Here is a 25,166-nt window from a genome sequence, read left to right as displayed (position 1 = left end):
GAAACTCTTCCTCGCTGGTCAGCGATTTTATTCGAATCAAGAGGTGATTGCAGCTGTAGAGGAGTACTTGGCAGATCTTACTGAGAACTACTACAAGGACGGGATAATGGTGCTAGAGTATCGCTTGAATAAATGTATTAGTCTCAAGGGATATTCTATTGAAAAATTAAAATTATTTTGAAATTATAAATTCGTTTTTTCATTGTTAGGCCGAGAACTTTTCAGAACACAATCGTATGTATGCATGTATGCATTTCAACATCCATTACAACGAAGTTGTGCGGATAATTTTAATCAGATATTGTTATATTGTAAAAAATTATTAAGAAATGAAAAATAAGCGGTAGCAGTTATGTTATCCCCACATGCTCTTGGAAGAGTTGTTCAAAATTTCTTCTCTAGTAAAAGTTTGTTATCACATAGGAAGAACGTTTATTTAATTATCCAATTTTCGTTACAACTGTCATTTCCTTGATTAGAAAAAAAAAAAGTGAAATAAGAAAGCCCTTCAATATTTCGTTTAAAAGTTTAGAATTGGTATTTCACGCTAGTTTACATACTGTTTGAACATGTGTAGGTAAACGTTACACCTATACTTGAAATCAATAGAATACCGCGGCTTACTCAATTTACTTCGTATATTAAGCGCATCACGCATGTCTCACGGAAGAATGACGTCTTGGAACGTTGTGTTATTTTCTTGTAAGAACAATATACACCCTTTGTAGCTGGAGCACGGCGTTTTTGATGTACCACGTTTTACAAAGATGTCAACTAGTTCCTTCTTCAGAGGTTTCCAAGTTATCGCATTTTTATGGGCACTCTTTGGATTCGCGTATTTTGAAGGAATCCTGTCTAATGATAGCAGTGGGTTACGGATGAGGAAGACCCGTTTACTGATTCTTTATTATTTTGTTACATTCTTGATTCCTTACGTATCTTTGTTTACTTTAATTAAATGCACGCCATTATTTGATTTCCAACAAAGTAGTGAAGTTACAGTGCTGGTAATAACTGTGGTTCTTCTCGGTTTCTTTGTTCTGTTTATGCGCTTCGTCATTTACATAAAGACCACGAGATTAATTTTTCTTATTCAAAAATGTTGTAAATTAGAAAGCGCTGCCAGAAGGTGCATTCAGTTTAAGGGATCGTGCACGACAGTAAACATTACTGTACTTGTTTGTGTCTCTAGTGTGGTATGTGGTTTTGCAAATTGTCTTGTTTTCAATAAGTCATTTTCTGTCGACTGTAAGACTCTTGATTTCTTTCCTCCAGATATACTAAACATATTTTTGATTTTCCTCTATGGATTTTCTAATTCATTTGTAATAATGTCCATCGCGATTATCCCATCGTGGATATCCTTTTTTTTATTATTTTTTTAAATTATATTGAAGGCAATTAACGAGGAAATGAGATATATGCTATCTCTTAACAAGTCAATACAATTCGATCAGTTGAAGAAACTGATGACACTCTTCTCAGATTGTATTAAACTTGTAAAAGAAATGGACTGCATGTTGTCATTAAAAAATTTCCTCACTTTTACTTTAAACACTGGAGTTTGTTGTTTTATGGCCCATCGTGTAATCACTGGAGATATTCAAGAGAAGAGATCGTTTGGAATTGACACCTGTTGTGCTTTAATCCTGATGATTTTCCCTTCAACTTTCGTCAGTAAATTAAAACAGGAGGTAAGTAATAAAATTTAATCTGACTCTTTGAATACACAGATACTTTTAAAATCCGTTCTGTCTGTTTATTATATATTATGTTCATTTACCATGAGTGAATTAATGTACTAGATCATTGGCGACCGGTTTACTATTCTCGGAAATATATCATTGATTTTTTTTTTGCTTTTAAGCAAAAAAAAAATCAATGATATATTTCCGAGAATATATATATATATATATATATATATATATATGCTGTGTGGTTTATACAACTTTCAAATTTCAACTATAAATTTCACGTCAATTTGACCGTATGCATGGGGGTTCGTAGAAAATTTTCCAGAGGGGGCAAAGCTTGGAGACAAATAATTACATAAATAAATTTTTATAATTATTGATGTAATTAAATAATTACATTAATAAATGTCTTTTAGCATTTTTTGATGTAATTATTTGTCAACGTAAACTATAAATACATTATTTTCAATTTACATCGATTTTAATGATCTTTAATTCTTGGGAAAAAAAAGTATTCGGAATTAATACAGTTTTTTAGGACAATTTCATATATAAAAAAAATTACCCCGGCATATTTTATTAAAAATCAACTAATTAATACCAAAATCCTAAATCAAATTATTTCAGTTTAAAAGCAAAAAAAAAATCACAATACTATCAACTAAAATAATATTAAATTACATACACTTACCTTTTAAAAATATATTTTTCTGTTTAAATTTGTTTTACTATAAATTTACAATTCATACTTCACTCATTTTACATTCAAAAAACAGGAACACGTGGATTATTGCAGTAATAAACCACGCGTTCTATGACTACCCAGCCGTGGGCTGAAACAGGCCAACCCATAATAATAACATCCACTAAGACAGAAAAAGCGTCCCATGGTCGAGTGTGTAAGATTATATATCTCAATCACTTTTACAATTATAATTTGTGGAATTTTTTACTCGATCCCGGGTGGAGCTCCCAGATGCCCCCCCCCCCCCTCCTCAGCAGATGCACATGACTGTATGATTATTTTTATCGATGTATGAAAGTTTTGAGAGTGTATAGCGCATCAGCGCTCATCTTAATTGGTCCAATGCAATTAATTGCAGGATAACTTTGAATACTTCTGCAGTAGGGGAACAATCGGTTTGTTTTAAGATTTATTAGAAAACAACAATGAACGAGAATGCTATATTTGGTTGGTGTATTTGTAATACTTTAAGATGAACATATGTTAAATATCATGTATAAGACATGTGAGAATAGGAAATGAAAGGAAAGTATAAGTTTGAGTAGAAATACTTTCATTAATGCTAAACGAATTATTAATAATTAACATTTGTGGTATGTGTGTCTTATAAGTTGCTGAGTAGAGCGAATAGTAGAGCCTATAAAATCTAGACCTGAATAAACGAATTTATGATGGCGTAATTAAAAAAAACTACCAGGAGACAGAGTACATAACATTCGATCATTATCGCAATTATACACACTTTCGGGAATCCTACATTTATTAGTTCTTTTTTTTTAGTATCAGTCTCACATCTGCTGGTATTTTTTTGTGGTTCAACAGTTTCTTATAATACACAGAATATTCATTTTTATTCAGGAAGAGATATTTTTTACTGTCTATTGTTTCCGAAGTCTAGAATAAAAGTGCTGTATACGGTTAAATAGCTTTGCAACCTCAACACATGCTATACTGCATAGCAAGAGAAACATTTAGTTTTTTTTTTTCTCCTAACATCCACTTTCAAATTTTCAGTTCCAGAAAATGTGTAACAGCTGTTTGCAATACAGCCATCATACAGTAAGCGGTCAACTCATGACAAGTGACAACGTTCAATTGGATTGGTTGACACAATAACCAATCACAGACGCTAGGTGCTGGGTGAGCTCTCAATGCTCGCCCAGCCTCGCCTTCTCAGAAGTTTAAAAATACTAGAAACCTAAGAATTTCACCCGCTGCACTTTCTTTACAAAGTTTAAAATGGCGCAAAGTGTATGCATTTTGAAACCACACCCGGGCTGTTAACGCTAATGTGACGCAAATTTTACACGTCGAAAATTGCCCTCTTAATGAAGCACCAATGCTTTATTATTCTCGTGAAGAGGACAATGAGGCATTCGTATAATTCAATTTTAGGAATCGCACGAAGTCTGCAACCAATTAGGGGAAACTTTAACGGGAATAAATGGAAAAATATAATATCGGTGATACTAATATTTCGTGGGTGAGCACTGCACACCTGGAATATTCGCCCCTGATATATATATATATATATATATATATATATATATATATATATATATATATATATATATATATATATATATATATATATATATATATATGTATTTGGATTCCTAACCGTTTTAATCATCATCATGTATAATCATCATCATGTGTGTATTTGGATTCCTAACCGTTTTAATCATCATCATCATCATCATGCATATCAAGGATTTAGGCCTAGCATGGCCTGTTCCGGCCTTAGAAGTCATCGTTGAATCTTTTAAGAGGACGTCCTGGTTTTCTTTTTTCTAATGCCTTTTACTTTAAGGTTTGTTTTGGTAATCTTTCTGTTTTCATTCTTTGAACGTGTTCTATCCATGTATGTTTATATTTTTTAATTTTTTCTATTACTGGTTCTTGGTTTAATTCTTTCAAAATTTTTTCATTTCTTTTGTGATCAAATCGGGTATACTTTGCAGTTTTTCTCATAAACTTCATTTCTGCTGTTATTAATCTTTGTTCGTCTTTTTGTTTTATTGTCCAGATTATTTATTTTATTATATATGTTTTGTAGCTTATTATAAAAATCAATATTATCCTGTTCTCTTCCTTCTTCTGGTGCATATGAACCAATTATTGTTAAATAGCCTCTATCTATTAATTAAGATGAAAAGCCAAACGGCTAGTTTTCTGGCAACATAGGATTTTTATCCCTTTAATAGCCTCTATCTATTTTTATTCTAGCTTCTATTATTCTTTCATTCCATAATTTATAATGTTTTAACTGTTTTGAAAGGGAGTTATGAATCCAAACCATGACTCCTGCTTGTGCTCTTTGGTCTCTATCGACTTCACTGTATATCACATTAAAATTTTCGGTTCTCATAGTTCCTTTTAATTTCTTTTTTATTTCAGTGATTACTGCTCTTTTAAAATTTCTTTCATTTAATAGTCGGTCTAATTCTATTTCTTTATATGCTATTCCTCTTACATTCCAATTTGCTATGTGTATTATATTTTGTCGTTTTTATTTTTGTTTTACCTTTTCCATCCAGGGTCGTTTCCCATAGATTCAATCCGATTATCTTTTTCTGTCAGCTTACAAGAAGAATTATGTTCTCCATGTCAAGGGACTAGCCTGACGATGGAATAGTTCAGCGGTAGGGCTGCTACCTTAAGGCTTCTGAACTATGTTTCTTCCGAATTTAAACCCATAGGAGGAATAGGGTATATTGAAGGGGGAAAGAGTAGATTATAGAACAATTATGATAAGGTTTATAGAGAGGGCATAGTTGTAAGGCCAGAAATGAAAAGACCCCATGGCCCTCGAGTACTCTAATAGCATAAGGGTCATAAAATAAGAAGAGTTGGCTAATAAGGCCTTATAGGAAAGATTAAAGTAAGTGAATCTTCCTCAAAGTAGAAGGAGGAGAGGATGGATCTAGCTAGCGATCTATCCTCTATATCTATCCAGCAGCTGTCCATGGGAGTGCTGCTTCCCTTACAATCAAGATGATTGCCCCTTATGGCCCTGTTGGTCCACGAGTCCTTATTCAGTATATTCGGACCATCCCACTATACACACACACACACACACATGGTGGGCTCCCCTATCCGCCACCCAGGGGACGCGCTGTCTAGGGGTTAAAGGGCCCCCCCCGAGAGAGCCGTTTTAATGAATTATAATTTATTATCACACATCGAATAAAAATAAATTTACAAATTTTCAAACGTCTTTTTAAATTCTCCTTATTGAGTTATGGTCCCGTGCTTTAGCTTGCCAGTATTGGAGATCCACAGAAATCTTCTCTAAAATTTTCATCATTACCACCGTTGGTTGATATTCCACGTGGCCGCGGTTGAATTTTCTGAGGTGTGGTGCTAAAATATTCGAAGCTGTTTACGCGAAATGTCTCTACTTGTCTTCGCTAAGATTTCCAGAATGACAGCGTATTAAAAATAGTTAAAATATATTAAAACAACTTTAAAAATTAGAAATATCACTGTATTTAGCGACAGAGTTAAAACCGTGACGGTGTTTCTTCGTTGCAACTAGTATCATGAAAGCAACCACGAGCTTACGAGCTCTTATTTGTGTAATATTAATAATACGTTTTATTTTTTTTTTCATTTGAAATATGGCGAGGTGAGTTGTGCTATTAAACTATGTGTACGTTCCTAAAGAGTTTTAATTTTGTGGAAAAATTCCATAGTAATAATGTCCTTAGAAACAAGAAAATTATATCCTCCTCTAATTTAGTAACATGGTTGATGGAGAGGGTAACATTTCTGTTTCCTCTTCTAATATCTGTGCTTGGAATTCCTCTGTGTAATGGATATCTGAGAATAATATTAATGGTCGATGGATAATATCGCCCTTTATGATATTACCGGGTCTGTTTAGCATGAAATGAATTAAAAAGTTTTCGTGTTATTCAGATTATCTTAGCATGATGTAATTCAGAGTAGTAATACAGTATACACAATCAGTGTTTCATGCTGAGATTAACAAAAAATAAATACAAGAAGTAAAGTAAAATATAATTACATGACTTAGTTGCCATCCGGCGAAGAGATTTTCGAAAGGATAATTCCCTTATTTCTATTTATTAAGGAAACATTGTCGGGAATGGTCTCCTTTGCGCAGTATACCTAAACATACAGAATATACTCATAATACTAAGCTAGAGAAGTTTGTGGTACGTTGAAGAGAAGGTAGTAGAGCTGCAAAGATGATCCGCGATCGTCTGTGTGGAGTGTGTATACTAAGATCAGCTCGGAGTGTTCACGAGTGCAGTCCTGTGTGTAGCCTGAATACATGTTACTTGCATTTCTGCGACTAATATCTACATAGTTATTTATATACATTTTTTAAAATATTTGTAATACCATATAATGTCAAACTGGAAAACAATTCTATAAAAAGTTGTGATAAACACATAAAACAAAATTGATATTAAAGCAAGTGATATAATCACAAGAAAGAACATTACGAGGATATAAGAGTATCCGAACATAAGTTATCTTCATAACTCTGCTACTAGAATGTTTTTTCTTGTGGTGATATCAGTTGTATTAATATCATTGTATCTACGTGTTTATCAGAACTTTGCAGCCCCCCCCGTACTTCTGTAGATATATGCGCACATGCATTGTAAACGGTATTTATGAGCAATAAAATTTATGATTGATTGATTATTATTATTATTTTTATTTTATTTTTTTTAATATATATATATATTTTATTGATTGCTAAAATATTTATACATACAATAAACATCTCGTGTGAAATTGCATCGTATAATTTTACAGAGTTCAGCACTAAGTGCTGCAATTCCTACATTGGATTTCAATTAAAATTTTTAATAATATTTTTTTGCCTATATAATATGTATTTACATCACATGTTCTTCTAATATTAACGATTAAGATTATACAGAGTTTTTTGTATAAGTTTTTATTTATTTTATTTTATTTTTATTTTATTTATTTCTTTAAGTTTGAGAAAGAATGATTATACATACAAATTTCTGTATTTGCTTATAAGGATTACTTGTAGATAAGTGAGGCAAGTTAATCCCACCTACTTCGAAGCTTGGGTCAGCTTTTATGAAGAGAGAGTGGGATTTAGCCTTCATTATTTGTGTTGTTGCTACTGTTTATGTATGGGATGTAGGCATTGGATACTAGTGATTTGTGATGTGTATATTAGTTAATGGTTTCTTAACTTTGTTGGTATATTTTCCAGAGTTCGTTTTTTAATGTTGTGTAATCTACGTGTTTTAACTTTCTTGGTAGGTTGTTGAGTTGCGTAGGTATCTGATGTGATCTCACAAAAGAACCGTATGAGTTGTTGAAGGGTGTGGGGATGTAGAGAGTTGTTGTAGGTCGTGTTATACGATATGTGTCTCTGTTGTTTAGAAAGATGATGTTGAAGTAATTCCTTGTTAATGTCATGTAGTGTTTCAGGTTTTAATGCTCAGAATTTTGTGCTTGTCGGATATTGGTTGTTGCGTGTAAGGTGTCCAGATCACTGTTGACACGATTTACCTGTGTAGTGTTTCTAATTTTGTTAGGTGGCTGTTTGATGTATTTATATAGACAATTATTCCGTATCTGGGTAGTGATTCGCAGATACCGTGATATAGAAGTTTTTTTTATGTTGGGTGGAATAATGTCTTTAACTTGAAAGAGTTTTGCTGCGATAATCCGGAGTTTGGTGTGTAGGTATTCTATATATTTTGTACATTTTAGGTAGGAATCTATATACAGACCGAGGTATTTTGCGTGTGTTACAGGTTTGATTTCGGAAAATTGGCAGGCATTTTTGTTGTTAATGCAGCGGTATGTGTGACAATGTATCGATATTGATGCGGGGCGTATGATTCTTGGGTTGTGTATTATCAACATCTGTGTTTTGGTGCCGTTGATTAGAATTGCGTTTTGGTGGAAGTATGTTGTGATTTCGTTTAGTTCTTGTTGATGATTCAACATATACATTAACATCGTTAAGGTATATGTTGAATAGAGTTGGTGATAATATGGCACCTTGAGGTACACCGTGTTTTACTTGTATACTCCGACTTTGTGTATTTTTGTTACTTGTGTTCTGTTTGAGAGGTAGTTCTTGAACCATGTATGCAGTGTTCCTCTTATACCTATCGAGAATAGTTTGGTGAGTAGTATTTCATGTTCAAGTGTGTCAAATGCTTTGGTTAGTTCCAGCAGTATATGGACGGCGTACTTGTTTTTGTCGAGAGCTTTGTTTATTGTGTCGGCGATGTCTTCTATAAAGTAATGGTGCTCTTTGTTTCCTGAAAGCCGCATTGGTTTTGTGAGATGATGTTGTACTTCTGTAAATAGTTCTGTAGTCTGGTGTGTATTATTTTTTCTAGAATTTTTGAGATGACTGGTAGTGTAGCTATTAGTCTCTAGTTCTGAGTATCGTTTCTTTTCCGTGTTTGTATATTGGCGTAATTACTGCAGTTTATAGTTGTTGTGGAATAATGCCTGTGTCGAATATTATGTTCAGGAGTTTCAAAAGTATTGGATTTATTTGTTCAAAAATAAGGTGGGAATCTATATAGAGACCGAGGTATTTTGCGTGTGTTACAGGTTTGATTTCGGAACTGTGAACTATATTTAAAAATTCTCGTATAATGTTACAGGATCGTTTATTTTAAGTAGTGAATTCCAGTCTGTATTTTTAATATGGTTATCAACAATGCTCTTTAGTATGATCGAGTTTTGTCGAATTTCGTGGTGGTGGGAGGGGGTGTAGGAAACGTAATAAAACGAAGTTGAGACAAAGTAGTGATCGGCAATTTTGATGTTAATTACTGATGATGTGTGTGTATGGATGGGAGCCCGTATGTTGATATGATCAATGCATGATTGCGTTAGTGAGTTATTGAGTACTTCTTCTCTTGTTGGGGAGTTAATGGTAGGGTTTATTTTGTACTGACTTAGTATATCAAGATATGTGTTAGTGGTTGAGGAAGCGTGGTCAAGAGTATTTATGTTAATGTCTCCTATTAGGATGAGCCTGTTTGTTGTACGTGGTTCGATGTCGCTTAGCCATGCTTATAACTCATAAAGAAAGCTGACTGGATTATTATCTATGGTTCTGTATATTGTATTTATTGTGTATTTGATACTATTGTGGCTATTTGTGATTTCCAAAATTAGTGTTTCCGCATGTTCGAAGTGAGTTTGTTTTTCTGTCACATTGTATATTTCTTTTATAAATTCCACAATGCGACCTCCTCTTTTATTTGGTCTACATAAGTTTTAGGTTTGATAATTATTTGTATGATCTTTAGTATGATCGAGTTTTGTCGAAATTCGTGGTGGTGGGAGGGGGGTAGGAAACGTAATAAAACGAAGTTGAGACAAAGTAGTGATAGGCAATTTTGACGTTAATTACTGATGATGTATATGTATGGATGGGAACCCGTATGTTGATATAATAATAATAATAATAATAATAATAATAATAATAATAATAATAATAATAATAATAATAATAATAATAGAGCCTCCGTAGCTTAGTCGGTATAGATGAAGCTCTTTGGTTGGAAAGACCTGGATGCGATGACAACGAAGATGTCTTTAACATCATAAACTTCTTTCTGGTCACTTTCGACTAAACGTGTGTTAGCCAGCCTCATACAGTCGTAGAGAGTTCTTTACCTTACGGAAACTGCTGCTTTCCTCACCCTGTATAATCATCCTGTATATATATATATATATATATATATATATATATATATATATATATATATATATATATATATATATATATATATATATATATATATACAGGGTGATTCAAAATTCCACATACAGACTTTGAGGGGAAATAGAGAACATCAAATTCTACCATATTCAAATAGGAAAGCATGATGTAAAACGCTTCAGAAAGTGATAGGTGGAGATGTTCGGCAGTGCTCCAGGTGACAATTGGATCTTCCTCATTTAAGCCTTCGACGTCGTACGAAGAACATGCGTCGTTTTACGAACGCTGAGATGGCAGACATGCACCTCGTTTACCGGTTAGCTGAAGGTAATGGACTAGCCGCTGTACGAATGTATCGCGATAGGTACCCAAACAGATGTGTACCACATCATCAGAATTTGTGTGATTATGGATCATTCAGGGATCTCAGGCATGATACTGGGCGGCCAGAATCGACGCTAAATCCTCCCATCGAAGTGGAGTTGTTGCATGCGATGGACAAAAATCCAGAGACAAGCACACTTGCCATTGCCTCTTCTATAGGAGTATCTCGATCCAGTGTATTGCGCGTTTCGCACTCTGAGTCCTTATATCCATCTCATCTGCAACGGGTCCAGTTACTGGTGGCCGAAGATTATCCTCGCCGTGTGGAATTCCCGGAGTGGTTTCTTCAGAAAAGTGCCGTATATCCAGATTTTCCAACTTGTATTTGTTCACGGATGAAGCTTCATTTACCCGCGAAGGGGTTTTCAATCACCAAAATGCTCATGTGTGGTCCCATGAGAACTCACGCGATATTCGATCACATACACTGCACAACAAAGCTTCACCATTAATGTATGGGCGGATATCGTCACTCAGTGTTTAGTCGGCACATACCTGTTATCACCCGGACTGGACTCCCAGAGGTATCGGACCTTTCTGGAAAATGTTCTGCGGGATTTACTGAACAATGTTACAATGACTTAGCGTCGGCAGATGTAGTTCCAACACGACGGGGCTTCAGCCCATTTTGGCATTTCTGTGCGTCAGTATTTGGACAGGTCCTTTCCTTTGGGCTCGATGGATTGGGCTTTGTGGACAAGTCGCATGGCCCTCACGCTCACCTGATTAATCGGGCATTGATTTCTTTCTTTTTGTAGGGGACTATTAAAGTCATGTTGTACGAAACGCCTCTTGCCTCTGACATGGACCTCGTGGCAACAATTGCCATCGCCGCTCCTAATATCCGGGAAACTCCAGGTATTTTCGAAAATGTACGGCAATCAATGCATCATCGGTGTCAGGCATACATCACTGCTAATGGTCGAACTTTGAGCACCTATTGTGAAACCATATTATGTATCCAACTACTATTGAATTGTTCAGTTACGCCTAATAAAGTTTTTTTTACACAACTTACTGCTTTGTGTTATTTCTGTATGTTTGTGTCCCTGTTAATATTTTCCGGTCATTTTCCTATGTGAATATGGTTGTTTATGATGTTCTCTATCTCCCCTCAACGTTTATACGTGGAATTTCGAACCGCCCTGTATATATATATATATATATATAGCGAGAGAGAGAGAGAGAGAGAGAAAAGAAAGGTGAAAACCCTATACGAATAAATAAATAATAATTTTATAAATATAAATTTCACAGAGAGATGATTATTATCATCATTCAGGCTATTTACAGTTTTATGGTTAACACACTGCAGTCTGTTCTAAGAGTTCAGTGTTACTGAAATAATAGCAATATTAATATCAACTATGATAGTACTTAGTACGTCAAGTTATGTGTTAGTGTTAGAAGCATGGTCAAGGGTATTTATATTAATGTCTCCTATTAGGATGAGCCAATGTGTTGCACGGGGTTCAGTGTTGCTTAGTCATGATACTAATTCGTGTAGAAAGCTAACTGGATTATTATCTGAGGGTCTAGATGTTATGTTTATCGTGTATTTTACACTATGTTTGTAATTTGTTAATTTCCAAAATTAGTGTTTCCAAAATTAGTGTTCGAAACGAGTTTGTTTTTCCAGTACGCTGTATTTTTTTTTTTTTTTTTGATAAATGCGATTATGCTGCATTCTCTTTTATTTGGTCTACATAAGATAGTTTTTAATGTTGTATGCATAAATTTCTATGTAATTTATTGCAAATTTGGTCTGGATTAGTACATCTGTGATTGACAACGTGTATCTGAGCAGTGTTATCAATGTAAACTAGAGTTTCTTTATACTTATCTGTGGGTGTATGATGGTGGAATCGGTATTTGTGAAAGTGTTGTCTGTACACGTCTTCAGAGAGTCAAAGACGATGAAATTTTTATTTTGTGACTGGATTTGTTCACGCAGATTTGAGATCCTCATGTTATAGCTTTTAGAAATAATTTTTAATTCTGCTATTAAGGATGGGGGAGAGTTAATATACTATATGGTAGACAGCTCACGTCGGATTCTCTAGCAGTTATACAAATTCGAACTCGAATGTTTTCATTGTGTCTCATAAATATCAGTGAATCCTTAGTCTCCAATTACTTGTAGTTTTTTTTTTCCTGATTTGGTTTACCTAGCATGGAATAAAATATTTATTTGAGAGGAGTTTTTTAAATGGTGTTTTTTGAGAGGGGTTTGTTATAGGTTTCTCTCTCTCTCTCTCTCTCTCACTCCCTCTCTGTCTCTCTCTCTCTCTCTCTCTCTCCCTCCCTCTCTCTCTCTCTCTCTCTCTCTCTCACTCCCTCTCTGTCTCTCTCTCTCTCCCTCCCTCCTTCTCTCTCTCTCTCTCTCTCTCTCTCTCTGTGTGTGTGTGTGTGTGTGTGAGCGAGAGAGACAGAGAAAGAGAGAGAGCAATTTTTCTAATTTTCATTCTCGCTGTGATATTTATATAGCACCTATTTCAGCTCCTTTTAGGTACCTAGGTTTCTGTCGTCGAACGTCGGTTTGTTTATCATGCTAGGAATGTAGAAGTTTCGGTTGCCGTAGTGATTGTTGTACTTATATGTTATGTAGTTTGTTGACTGTGGTCTTGTTATCTTGTATGCTGCTCTGGTTACTCTGTTTGAATGATGTGATGTTTTAACATAACTATGTAGTGGCAGAAGTGTTTCAGCTGAAATATTTTGTATTCTGCCCATGCTGCCCGCATAAGTGTGGGTTATTCCCAGAATATTAGTTTTAAAATCTGGTTATTCCCAGAATATCAGTTTTGTACCAGAGTACAAACCTGCTAAGTTTGTACTCTGGGCAGAATGCATATGATATGATTGCGTATCTTAAAATGTTTTGACATTATGCTTTATAGATTAATATTTTTGTTTGCGTCGGAACAATGTGTTTTATTCGATATAGTTTGCTTGCTATTACCTTGAGTTTGTTGTGTAGATAGTTTATATGGCTATTGCAACTTTGATCAGCATCAAAGTGAAGTCCGAGATAACGTGTTGTTTTCACCTGTGTCATGGTTGTGGGTTTAGGATCAGCTTTGTGTATAGGATGGTGGATGTCAGATAGTGAGATATTTAGTTTCTATGGGTAGAGTTTGGGGATTTTTGAATATCATTAGCTTTGTTTTTCCAGGGTTTGATTGATGTCGTATTGCATATTTGTGTAAGCGATATTTTATGGATTTGGGGTCACAAGCAAAGCTGTGTTTTATTGTTTCCAGGCAGTGCTCCTGTGTGTATTGTCCATCATTTCATTAATCCGGTGCCAGGTTTCCTTTATATCGTTCTGTGCTGTTGTTAATTGTTTCTGTAATAGTTTCTCTCTGCCGTTCTGATCTGTGTTGTTAAGAGATTCCGTTTTCTTTTGTATTCGGATTGTAAAGCGTAAAGGTATTGTTAGGCGACTTAAGTTCTTTCCATAGGATATCTTTTCTTTGTATGTTTGTTAAGATGTTGTCTATTATCCATGAATTATGTTTAGTTTGCGGGCATATTTTTTATTTTTGTTATATATATTATTAAATATAAGTTTAAGATTATTATATGCAGTGTTGCCAGAGTCTAAAGATGCTATCTGCATCCAGTCTGTTTTTCTAATTTCGTCGTTTACTATTGTTTCGTTTAGAATGCTGTAATACTGTTTTGTCCCGTATATTTATGTGGTCAATATTTATGAGTTGTATTTCCGACGATCACTTCTCGTGTATACGACTGTATGGATGGGGTTATTATTATTACTATTATTATTATTACTACGCGCGACTCCAAGGAGTCCTTAGACTCATGCTGCTAAGAGGTCTATGTATTGTCCTATGTTGTTATGTATGTTCCTAATGTTTATATTCATGTCACTTACAGTATTATTATCATGCATTCTGAGGCGTCTTATTCCATGGCTGAAAGCCATCTGTTTAATTCATCTAAAAGTGTTGTAGCTTAAGTTTGGTAGTCTGTATATTGCATTTAATATCAAGGAGTTTTCTTGTTTGATGTTTTTAATTTCGTTGCTTGTGTTTTCTGCAAATTCTAATTTTTAGTTTATTTATATTACGTCGTTTATGTTTAGTAAATATTATTATTATACCACCGATTCGTTTAGTTTGTTTTCATTAGAAGTTTGGCATTTGGTAGATGGTTGCCTCTTTATTTGTTGTAGATACTTCAGTCAGTATTAAAATGTCTATGCTGTCTATATGTTCCTTCAGATATGTTTGCACGGTCAGCCAGAATTTTTGAATGCTCATGATGTTGGTGTAGAGAATAGATAGCCCTTTTTTGGGGTAGTCGCTTGTTTCCATTCTGATATCGATTTCAGAATGTGGCAGTTGTCATGTTCCGGGTAGATTACATCTGCTTGCTGGTCCGCATTCATGTAAGTTGGTGAGTTGTTCCCTTTTTTTATGACTCGTCGATGTTCCTTTTAATGTGGCAGCCTGCTTTGGTCTTCTACTGATTTTATTTGGATTGGCATTGCGTCTTGTATCTTTTTCAGGAATATTTTGCTGTTTCTTATCCATATAAACTGGTACAGTGATTTTTTTCTGTTTTTACTTTCCTTGTTTGGTAGAATAGTTTCTGATAATATGATGTTAATTATTCGGACAAACATATTGGGGTATTTTCGTGGGCTACATTTAGATCCTTGACTATTGGTTTTTTAATCCTACTAGCTTTTATAAGGGTAACTTTTGTTGGGCTGTTAGTGTGTCGCACCACGACCGGTGAAGGACGGGTATTACTTTCTTTTTTCCTTGTTTTCTGGTAATCGATGTACCGACTGGATACCTTTTGACTCTATGAGAGCGTGAATTTTCTGGCTTAGTTCAATCATCATGTATTTTAAATGTTCCGTAGCAATTTCTGGGAGGCAATCTATGAGGAAATCATTTTTGTACTACTGTTGGTTTAAGAGTTCGTAGTGTTGTTTTGAAGAGTTTAGTTCTTCTCGTGGTTCTCTTGTCTCTTTAATTAAATTATGCTGTCTTTGCTTTAGCTCTTTATCGCAGTTTTTAATTTCTCTAACAGTCTGGAATGCGCATTCTACCGAGCTGTTATGTTATTAAATTTAATAAATTCCACATATTGGGTGAATTTTTCGGTAATTTCTACGGTGTTTTTCATATAGTTCTCTGACAAAATTCATTACTTCAACTACAGGCAATATTCTTGAGGCCTGCAGTTGAAGGCGACATTCCTTTGTTTTCTCTACAATGTAGGCACTTTCACTCATCACTCTTCGCGTTCAATTTTGGCTACCATGTGGCCTCGGATAATCCCGAACATAGACACTGTACATTTCGCAGGCGGTTCCTACATGTTATGGGGTTTCTTCACCCGTTAAGTCTTCCTGGCATTTGGCACTTCATATTTCTGGTTTTGACGATTTTGCTGTGACTGCTAAAATGGCGACTTCCTTTGTCCTCCTCTCATGTAGTTGACCACACCCTATACTTCGAAATTTGAATACTTATAATTAAAATAATAATAATAATATATTCGCAAAAGTTGAACGAGTTACGTCTATTTTCTATCTTATCTCTACAAGAGGCATCACTGATTCGGTTCAAATAAGAACTTGCTGTAAATGCAGCAAAACCTTCTGTTGATAATCTTCACTTAGAACAAGCTACTCTCAATTCTTAAAAACAATTGTGACAAATTGATCCCTCCTGGAGGAAAGTAAACACTATGGTTGTTCTTGACTCAGATGAATATGATTATAAATTTTGAGAGCTTCTTCATACTATCTCTTACTCTAGAGATAGATTCTCCATCACATCTATCTAAACTACTGCTAATAAGGCAATTATCATCCTTTATTAAAATCTCCGAACATCTTGTTTTAAGTATCAGCAATATTATCTTGATGGACATGATATTTGAGCAAGCTTTCATGTTGTTAATTTGTTTACGGATGTTCCTACTGGTGATCTACTTGCACTGCTACAAGAAACATTTTATAAGAAGGTTATGACACACCTAAAACACTATATTTCATCTAGATATTTTAAATATAAAAATACAATATATAAACAGAACTCTGGTCTAGCATGGGCAGTGCACTTCTCCAGTTTTAGCAAATCTTTATATGGAAACTTTCGAAAACAAGACCCTAAAAGCATATTATCATAAACCAAAATTATGAAAAGATACGTTGATGATATATTTTTAATCTTAAACAATGGAATACATTCGCTTCTACTTTTTTCATAACTATCTGTTCGTAAACACCCTAACATAAAATTCACCTATGAATTAGAATCTAATGCTTCACTCCCATTTCTGGACCTTCTTTAAACTAAGAAATTGGGAAATATAAAAGTTTGTATATCTTGAAAGCCTACGCAGACTGGCAGATATTAAATGCCTCGTCCCATAATTATATATCTCAAAACTTTGGTATTATTTCCACACTAGCAGCACAGCCCGCTGACTCATCACTGACAAGGATGACGCAAAGTACTTCCACATTTAAGATACACTTTCCTTCAAAATGGTTATAATGACCACATCATTTCCAAGCTCCTCAAATGACTTGAGACCAGAGAATTTTCTAATGAAGAAAAAAACAAAGGATTCATCATGCTTCCATATATTACCTCTATTTCCATAAAACTAGCAAACATAAACAGAAATTATAAATTCCAAAGAGTATTTACCACCTTTATCAAGATGAGATCACTACATTGATCCAAAATTCCCTCGACATAGCCCACTTCAACATCCAGGTGTTTATTGCTGATGGTGTGATTGCCGGTTATCTTACTATGGAAAGGAAGAAAAATAGCAGCGATATTGAATACTAAAGAAGTGAAGCCTCCGCTTTGTCATCACATAAACTTCCTTTTCCTGATCCAAAAAACGCCTCGGCAATGAGACATCATGTGTTATCGTATAAGACTGAACTATGACATCATTGCTATAATATAACACAGAGAAGAATTTTGGAATCCTCAGAAATGGCGTTGAATTTAAATCACCTGAATATTACAGCTATGAACTTCTCTGAATTAATTCAGGTAGAGAAACCAATCTCGTTATTCTTTATTTAGCACTATGCAAAGTTACACTTTATTTTCTCACACTTTCTTTAGCACTAGATAACACGAGATGATTTTTTCATCAATAATGGTAACTGCGAAAAAGCCATTTTTAACGTAGGTAGTTTGTATGATAGAAGAGGAGAAATTGAAAAATATAAAATTTAAAAGAGCTTAATGACCTTGTGAGTGAAAAATTCACAAGCTCAACTTCAACTCGCACTACTCAGTCATTTGTGACAGTTCTGCTTTATTTATTATTAATACCTCTACAAGAGTCTATTCGCGTGTTCTGAAAAAAGAGCCCATTTCTTTCTTTGTTTGTTTGTTTATTTCATTTTATTTAGTATATTAAGGGAAGAAGCGTGACAGGCAGTAATTATTCGCTTTGTTACTCCCTGTGGATTTCTTCATTCCGATGTGTGCTGAATACATTTTGTTTAATTCATTTATTCAATCAAAAAGAAGCACGAAAATCGGTAGTTCAACGTCTACAATAATCACACGCCCTATATACATGTTTGAAAGACTGCGCGGGCGCACACATTAAAATTATTATGCTGAATATCTTGGTAGGCAGTAAACATATTTTCTAGTTTTCGATGCTGTGCTGATCTCAGACATGTCTGCCAGTCACTTTTACAGAGGATTCCAAATGATAGCAGGCTTATATGGAGTTTTTGGATTTTCGTTTTTCAAGGGAATTATCTCGAAAGATTACACCAAGTTGCACTGGAAACGGTGTAGTTTACACACTCTATATTCTTTCCTTGCATTTGCTCCATGTCTCGTAGTAATCACTTATGAACTGAAATGCTTTTCTGAAGATTATCAGGATATTCTTAGTATCATGTTTCTTGTCACTTCTATTTATTTTTTTATCTTTAAAATATCCGTGAGATTATTAATGTATCGAAATACCGCCAGTTTAATTTCTTTAGTATTGAGGTGCTGCACATTAGCACTTTCAACTAAGAAATGTTGTCATTTTAATGGATCCCATAAGATATCCGCATCGATTATGTTCATCAATGTTATGTTTTTCCTCTTCGGATTCATATGGGCAATTATTTATTGGGAATTTCCTCCGGGTAAGTGTTTCATGAATGAATGGATTCCGTATAGTGTACAAGAGATGTTGCTGTTTCTTATTATATGTCTTTCAGAAGCAACTGGAATGTTAGCAATTGTAGTTTTCCCGTCTTGGACGGCATTCTTTCTGTCTTTCTTGGAAAATGTTATAAAGAATATTAATGATGAAATTAAATCAATCACTTTCTTACAAAATTCGCTGCGAGTGGGTCGTCTGAATGAACTGATGGAACTTCATAAGCAATGGTCAATTGTTGTAAAAGAAACTGAAAATATTCTGTCCATAGAGAATTTTTTAGTTTATAATATAAACACAGGAATGTGTTGTCTTTTCGCATATCAGATGTTTAGTATCAAAAGCCAGGAGAAAATAATATATGCCTTCGCATTGATTATAATGTTTTTCTTGATGCTTTTCCCATCGAGTTTTGCAAGTAAACTGAAACAACAGGTAGGATTATTCAAATTAGAAAAAATATTAGAAGTCTTAAATAAATAGTGACTTTTTTAGCTATTTATTTAGCAAGTTTTATTTTTTTATGAATATTGTAAAACGAATCATTTTATAGTTTTATGCAATCAGTACGTCGGATTTTGATGAGGGGAAAAGTAGTGGAAGGGAATTCATAATATTTTGCAGTTTCAGATATTTAATTTGGATTCGTAAGTTAATAACTGAATGAGATTACGGATTGTCGTATTTTGTTGTTTATCCCGATATTAAGAAACATCCCTAAAATAATTCGGATGTTTCTCAATATTATGGCAATACTTTCTCAATATTATGTCTACTTCTTAAAATAAGTCTCTCATTCACTCTCTCTCTCTCTCTCTCTCTCTCTCTCTTTCTTTAAGGCTGGACTCGACTTACATTATAAGTTCTCAAAATCTCTTTCCTCTCATAGAATCAATTAAAAAGACAGCGATAACCACATTGCATATCCAATTACGGTACAGTACGTTTTAAAATTTAAATGCAAGACAGTGCTCCATTGGAATCCATATAAAAGCTTTAATTAGTTATTTATTTTAATTAATTGATTTTTAATTATTTACTCGTAATTAATATAAATGAAAGACTTATTAATTTTTGTTGCTATTCCTATCCGGCATCACATCAAAGTGGACTACGACCTCGGATTAATGACACGAAACTTTACTAAGCGTACAATACGATCATTTCTCGAATCCTTCTGTTATACTAAGTGCTAATATCGTTCATACGAGTTAATCCATTCATCTAGTTAATCCATTTGCTGAAATACGATTTGTTTTATTTGAGTATAGTACATTTGATGAAATTTTGTTTCATAAAGTGAAGCTAATTTTCTGCCATACCGCGAGGATCTGATTGTTTTTAAAAATTGCATGAGGGATTCCGAAATTTGGGACAGTTTATCTTCTTAAACTAATGAAGATTCATGTTGCACAGTCATCACATTATATTGATGTATAGTAACTCTGAACCTGTGGCTCGCTGACTAAGTACATAAGCAGAATGCTCTTCGGATTTCCAATATTCTGAAGACTGCTATTTCAGAGTTAATTTTATTTCACCTAGTAAAATGCTTTCTTCACCCTTAATGCATACATTTCTAATATATTTTATTTCTAGATTTAAGCTGTTAGGCTCTTTAAGTTTATCTTTCTTATAATTAAAGTTTTTCTGTCCTTTTTTATGTCTGATGTATATTTTTTATTTTTACACTTTTTCTATGGATCTTTTATCTTGATCTTTTATTTTCATCGAATAATGCATATTCATTGTATCATACTCATTCACTATTGATTTATTTCATTCAATCTTGTTTTATATCATCCCTGATAAACCTTACCCTCTAGGAAACTCTCTGAAGCCCTGCTCAAACAGAAAAGGTAGAAAATCACACCGATTTATGATTGCCTTATTAATGGTTTCTATTACACTCTTAAGTTGAAGAACGTTGCACCAAAAACATTTAGTATTTTGGAAGCTCCATAGAGCACGACTTTGCTTATTAGTTTATAATAAAGGCAGTACCAACCGCGGTAGACAGTAGGATACGCACTGCCTTAGTCTATAAATTATTGTTTAGAAGTGCTTTTTTATATTCGAACTCGAAGTGAATATAAAGGTTTACTGTTATAAAAACCTGTCAAACTTTATCTCATTATTTCCGACGTCAAAAGATAATATGATCTCTTGACGTCGATACTCAAAATTCTATAACTATTTAACGTATCAAATCTCCGCGTATGTGTTTTAGTTCTTAACTAATTAGAAGCAAGTAATCTGCAAATCAACTTGTAGGGAATATATTGTGTTTCACGTCACTCAACAGCTAATTTTATAATTGTTCGATAGCTGATCATTACTGCAAAATGCGGTAACGAGGGCGATATTGGATGAGGATTTCTCCTCCTAAACCTACTCCTGACTATATACACGATGTCAGGAGGTATTGCGATTTATTTCTAGAATAAACAGGTTAATTGAACAGATTTGAGATGACTGATTGATCTTAGCATTCGAATTCTACTTGTCTATTAATTTGATCGAGTCTCCGTAGCTCACTCGGTATATACGAATCCCTTTCGTCGGAAAGACCTGTGTTCGATTCACGTCCGTAAGGGGAAAAACCATTATCTTGTCTCTTTCGACTTAGCCGGTGTCATACGAGAAGGAGGGTTTTTCTTCCGGTAACTCGGGTTTCTTCATCCCTTAAAACAAACAAACAAACGGTCCCGTGAACACACAAGGCTACAGCCATACATACGTACTGCAAGGAAGGCAACAGGAATCCACCTTGGTTGGTAATTATCTCCCTAGTATTAGATGCAACCCTCTCAAAGAGAGGCAGCCACATGATTAGGATTAAGATTAATTTGATTTGCAAACAAAATTATTAAACTGATGTTGCTCATAATCTGAAATGATTTTTCCTTTCAGTCGTTAACGACCGTAGGTGAGTTTGTAGGCCTTGTCTACAAAGTATTCCTTGTGAGATTTTTACAGAGTAGTTTGCCATTGCTTTCCCCAACCCACAATTTTATCCGGGCTCAGGTCCGGCATATAGCTCGGACGTATTCATGATAATCCATGTATGTTCCGGGGCCGGTTTGCCTGTTCTTGGGGACGAAAATCACGAGTTTCCGGGTGAAAAAAACCCCTACCTCAGTATGAAACCGGCTAACTCACCTTTAGCCGAAAGAGACCAGATATACTGTAGATTCCTCACGTCATTGACAGGAATCGAACCCAGGTCTTTCCCACCAAAAAGCTTCGTCTATACTGACTGAGCTACGGAGGCTCTGTTGCTCATAAGCTATGATATTAACTTGTGTTTTCAGCTTAAGAATTTTATTATCTTCATAAAACCTTACAAATGGAAACTTAAGAGTCCTAAACCCAATTTTTTTCTTTAACCAAAAGAAAAAATTTCATCCTTATAGATATGAGTTTATCAATGATACTGTGATAATTACTTGGTAGCAAGTAAGCAAGGTATTCCCATTTGGTCTCATTACCTTCCTAACATTAGTTAATGCATTTTCTGTATTGCAAATAAAGAACAATTTTCATTACTCTGGCCTAACAATCAATTAAGTGTAAAAATAATTGCTTCTGCATGTATCTGTTTCAGATGAATAAAGTACATCTCTTGAGAAATATAACATTAAGATAATATTCATAGAAGACATATATTTGAAATCAATAGAATAAACAGCTTACTAAGGAATGCTAATAGAAGAGGTAATCTATGTAACACTCATCTCCATACAGACGCAAAGTTCTACATAAAAGAGTGTCTTGAGGCTTATATGAAGCCATATTACCATGCAGTATGGCTTCATATAATTTTAACAATGATGTCAACCATTTCCTCTTTGAAAGGTTTCCAGATTATTTCCAATATTTATTTTTTTATATACATAGTTTTAATGGACCATGTGTTTTAGACATTTAAATAACTTTCACCGTCTTGACATATACTCTTCACTTTATGACAGTTATAGTGTCCAACAAATCTGGCCTTGCCATCATACTACTGACACTAAGCACATAGGAACCAGACAAAATAGGTCTTTGGAACCAGACAAAACTTCTTAAAGGTTTTGTCTGGTAAAGATATGTTGACTTTATTGAAAGGCACTTTATATTGCACATCACATCTACAACCCTTGGTGTTACTCTGAAAAAACCAAGGGGAAAAGTAGTGATGTCTAAGAGATAATCAGGTATTAAATGGGATCTTATTATGTCTATGAGTATGTGATAATCATTATATGATATTATGATAATTATAGTAGAAGACTATTAATTGATTAGGTTGAGTAATTTGGAACCCACATTGCATTGTGCATTTCTTCTTTTAAAGAACTTATGCTTTCAAACTCCACCTTATTGTTTACGAATGTCTTTAGAGTGGGTACAGGATTTCCTCACACTACTCCGCCTACTAAATGCTTTCCGAAGAGGACATCTGAATTATTTAAGGCATAGCCTACGCCTACAAAGGGTGGAAATGTTCAGTCTCTAAGGACGATGCTCTTAGTTTGTAAAGGCCTAAGTAGAATTCCTTACAGGCAAATATTATTTGTGTGTCTTGAAATGAATGGAAGTTTGTTGAACACATGTGCAGTTGTCCCAGTGTTATTGCTTTGTACACTTTGGCTTTTCATTAAGCAGGATATGTAAACTGGCCAAATGAACACGCTAATTTATTAAACAGAACGCAGTGATTCCAAAACGAAGTTGCTTCACCTGTAACTAAAAACCACAACGGCAAGAACATACTACAGGTTTACAACGATTCGCAGATAGGATTCAAAAATAAATAAAATCCCTTTGCGATTCAGGATTGATTAATCATTAGATATATTTGTGATATATGTCATGCTTACATGAACATAATGAGATTTTTATGAATTATTTTTCCGCGATTCTGTTTTTCAACGAAAGCTGCTAAAATTTCTTTCGATTCTAAGGGAGTGTTTTCGAATATCTCTCTAATCCCAAACAAGATATAAACTTACGTAACTTAAATAGTTCTCTGTGTTAGAATATGGTTAAATAAACAGAGGAAAATTGTAACTATAATCGGCTTTAAATCTGCTTGAGAATTTGCTGTTTTCATGTCATTTCTTCTCTCTGTAAATGAAAGGCTTCGAGGGATAAAGAGTTCTTTTATATCTACCCTAAATGTATAAAATGATAAGCCTTTTTATGTCACGCTTGTATGTGATGTTTTTTGAAACGTTTTGAAATTCAGGGGCTACCCTGAGTGTCGAGTCCTCAAAATTCGAGTCATCAGAATTCAAGGAGTCTGGAACTCGGGGGGGGGGGGGTTTGGCACCATAGGCGCCAGGGGGAGAAGAACCCCCACTTTCGAGTCTTCAAATTCAAGGAGAACCGGGCTATCAGTCCGGAACACGGGGAGTTGGGCACCGTAGGCGCCAGGGAGAGGAACTCCCCTTTCCAGTTTTCAAAATTCGAGTCATCAGAATTCAAGGAGAACCGGTATACCAGTCCAGAAAACGGGGGGTTGGGTGCCGTAGGCATATATATATATATATATATATATATCTGTTACGTATGCGTTATAGATTTCTCTGTCAGAATTCAATGTGCTGGAGTTTGTGTTGGCATAGAAAACACTGAAGTTTACTCCGAAATCGATAGCGTAACAATGCACACATATTTCTGTTATTTCATACAAAGTGTGCACATGCGTGTTTATCAGTTCGTTAAAAGAATATACATTAGTTCTCAGTTGCAATGAAATTACGCAAATTACACAAGAAATCATATAGCTTAGAAACTCTATACGGTTTGGACACAATTGTACGTTTTCGTGGATCTTCCTTTTAATAATCAAATGCCATTCATGTTTTTGTTTGGAACATATTTGACATTTTATACGAATCGATATAATCAAGGTTTTTGCACTTTTGAATCATTTTTAAAGATTCAACTTGCTGAGCAAGTTTTCTGAGTTAATTTTTCTTGTGCAGCAATGTTAGAGATTAGTGGAATCAAGTATATTCAGAGACTTCAAGGAATCACAACGAAACTCACAAGTACTGTGAGTACTGTACTGGTGTTTTTCTTCAACACCGTTTCTTTGATAATCCGATTGCTATGCACGTTAAACATATACTCTAGGATATTCTTTAAGTTGTTCTTAAGGATTTTCTGTAGGATATTCTTAGGATTTAGGTCTCTAATTGAGCACTTAAAGAATATCCTCAAAGGTGTTCTTTAGAATTGTAAATTGTTTATTTCTTTTCCATTTTTCCAATGTTTTACGAAAAGTACTTTTGTCATTTCTTTACGGTTTTTGACACTCATTTCTAATGCTGCCTATAACACTTACCAGCGTGGATGACTACATTTTTAATTTTATTACATGATATAGTGAAGATATTCAACGTCGAAATAAATTATATTAGGCTTTTTAAGAAAA

Source organism: Typopeltis vanoorti, chromosome 1 (assembly GCF_054136105.1).
Source record: "Typopeltis vanoorti isolate ZY-2024b chromosome 1, IOZ_Tvanoo_1.0, whole genome shotgun sequence".
Lineage (NCBI taxonomy): Eukaryota > Metazoa > Arthropoda > Arachnida > Uropygi > Thelyphonidae > Typopeltis > Typopeltis vanoorti.
This window is presented reverse-complemented; position numbering follows the sequence as displayed.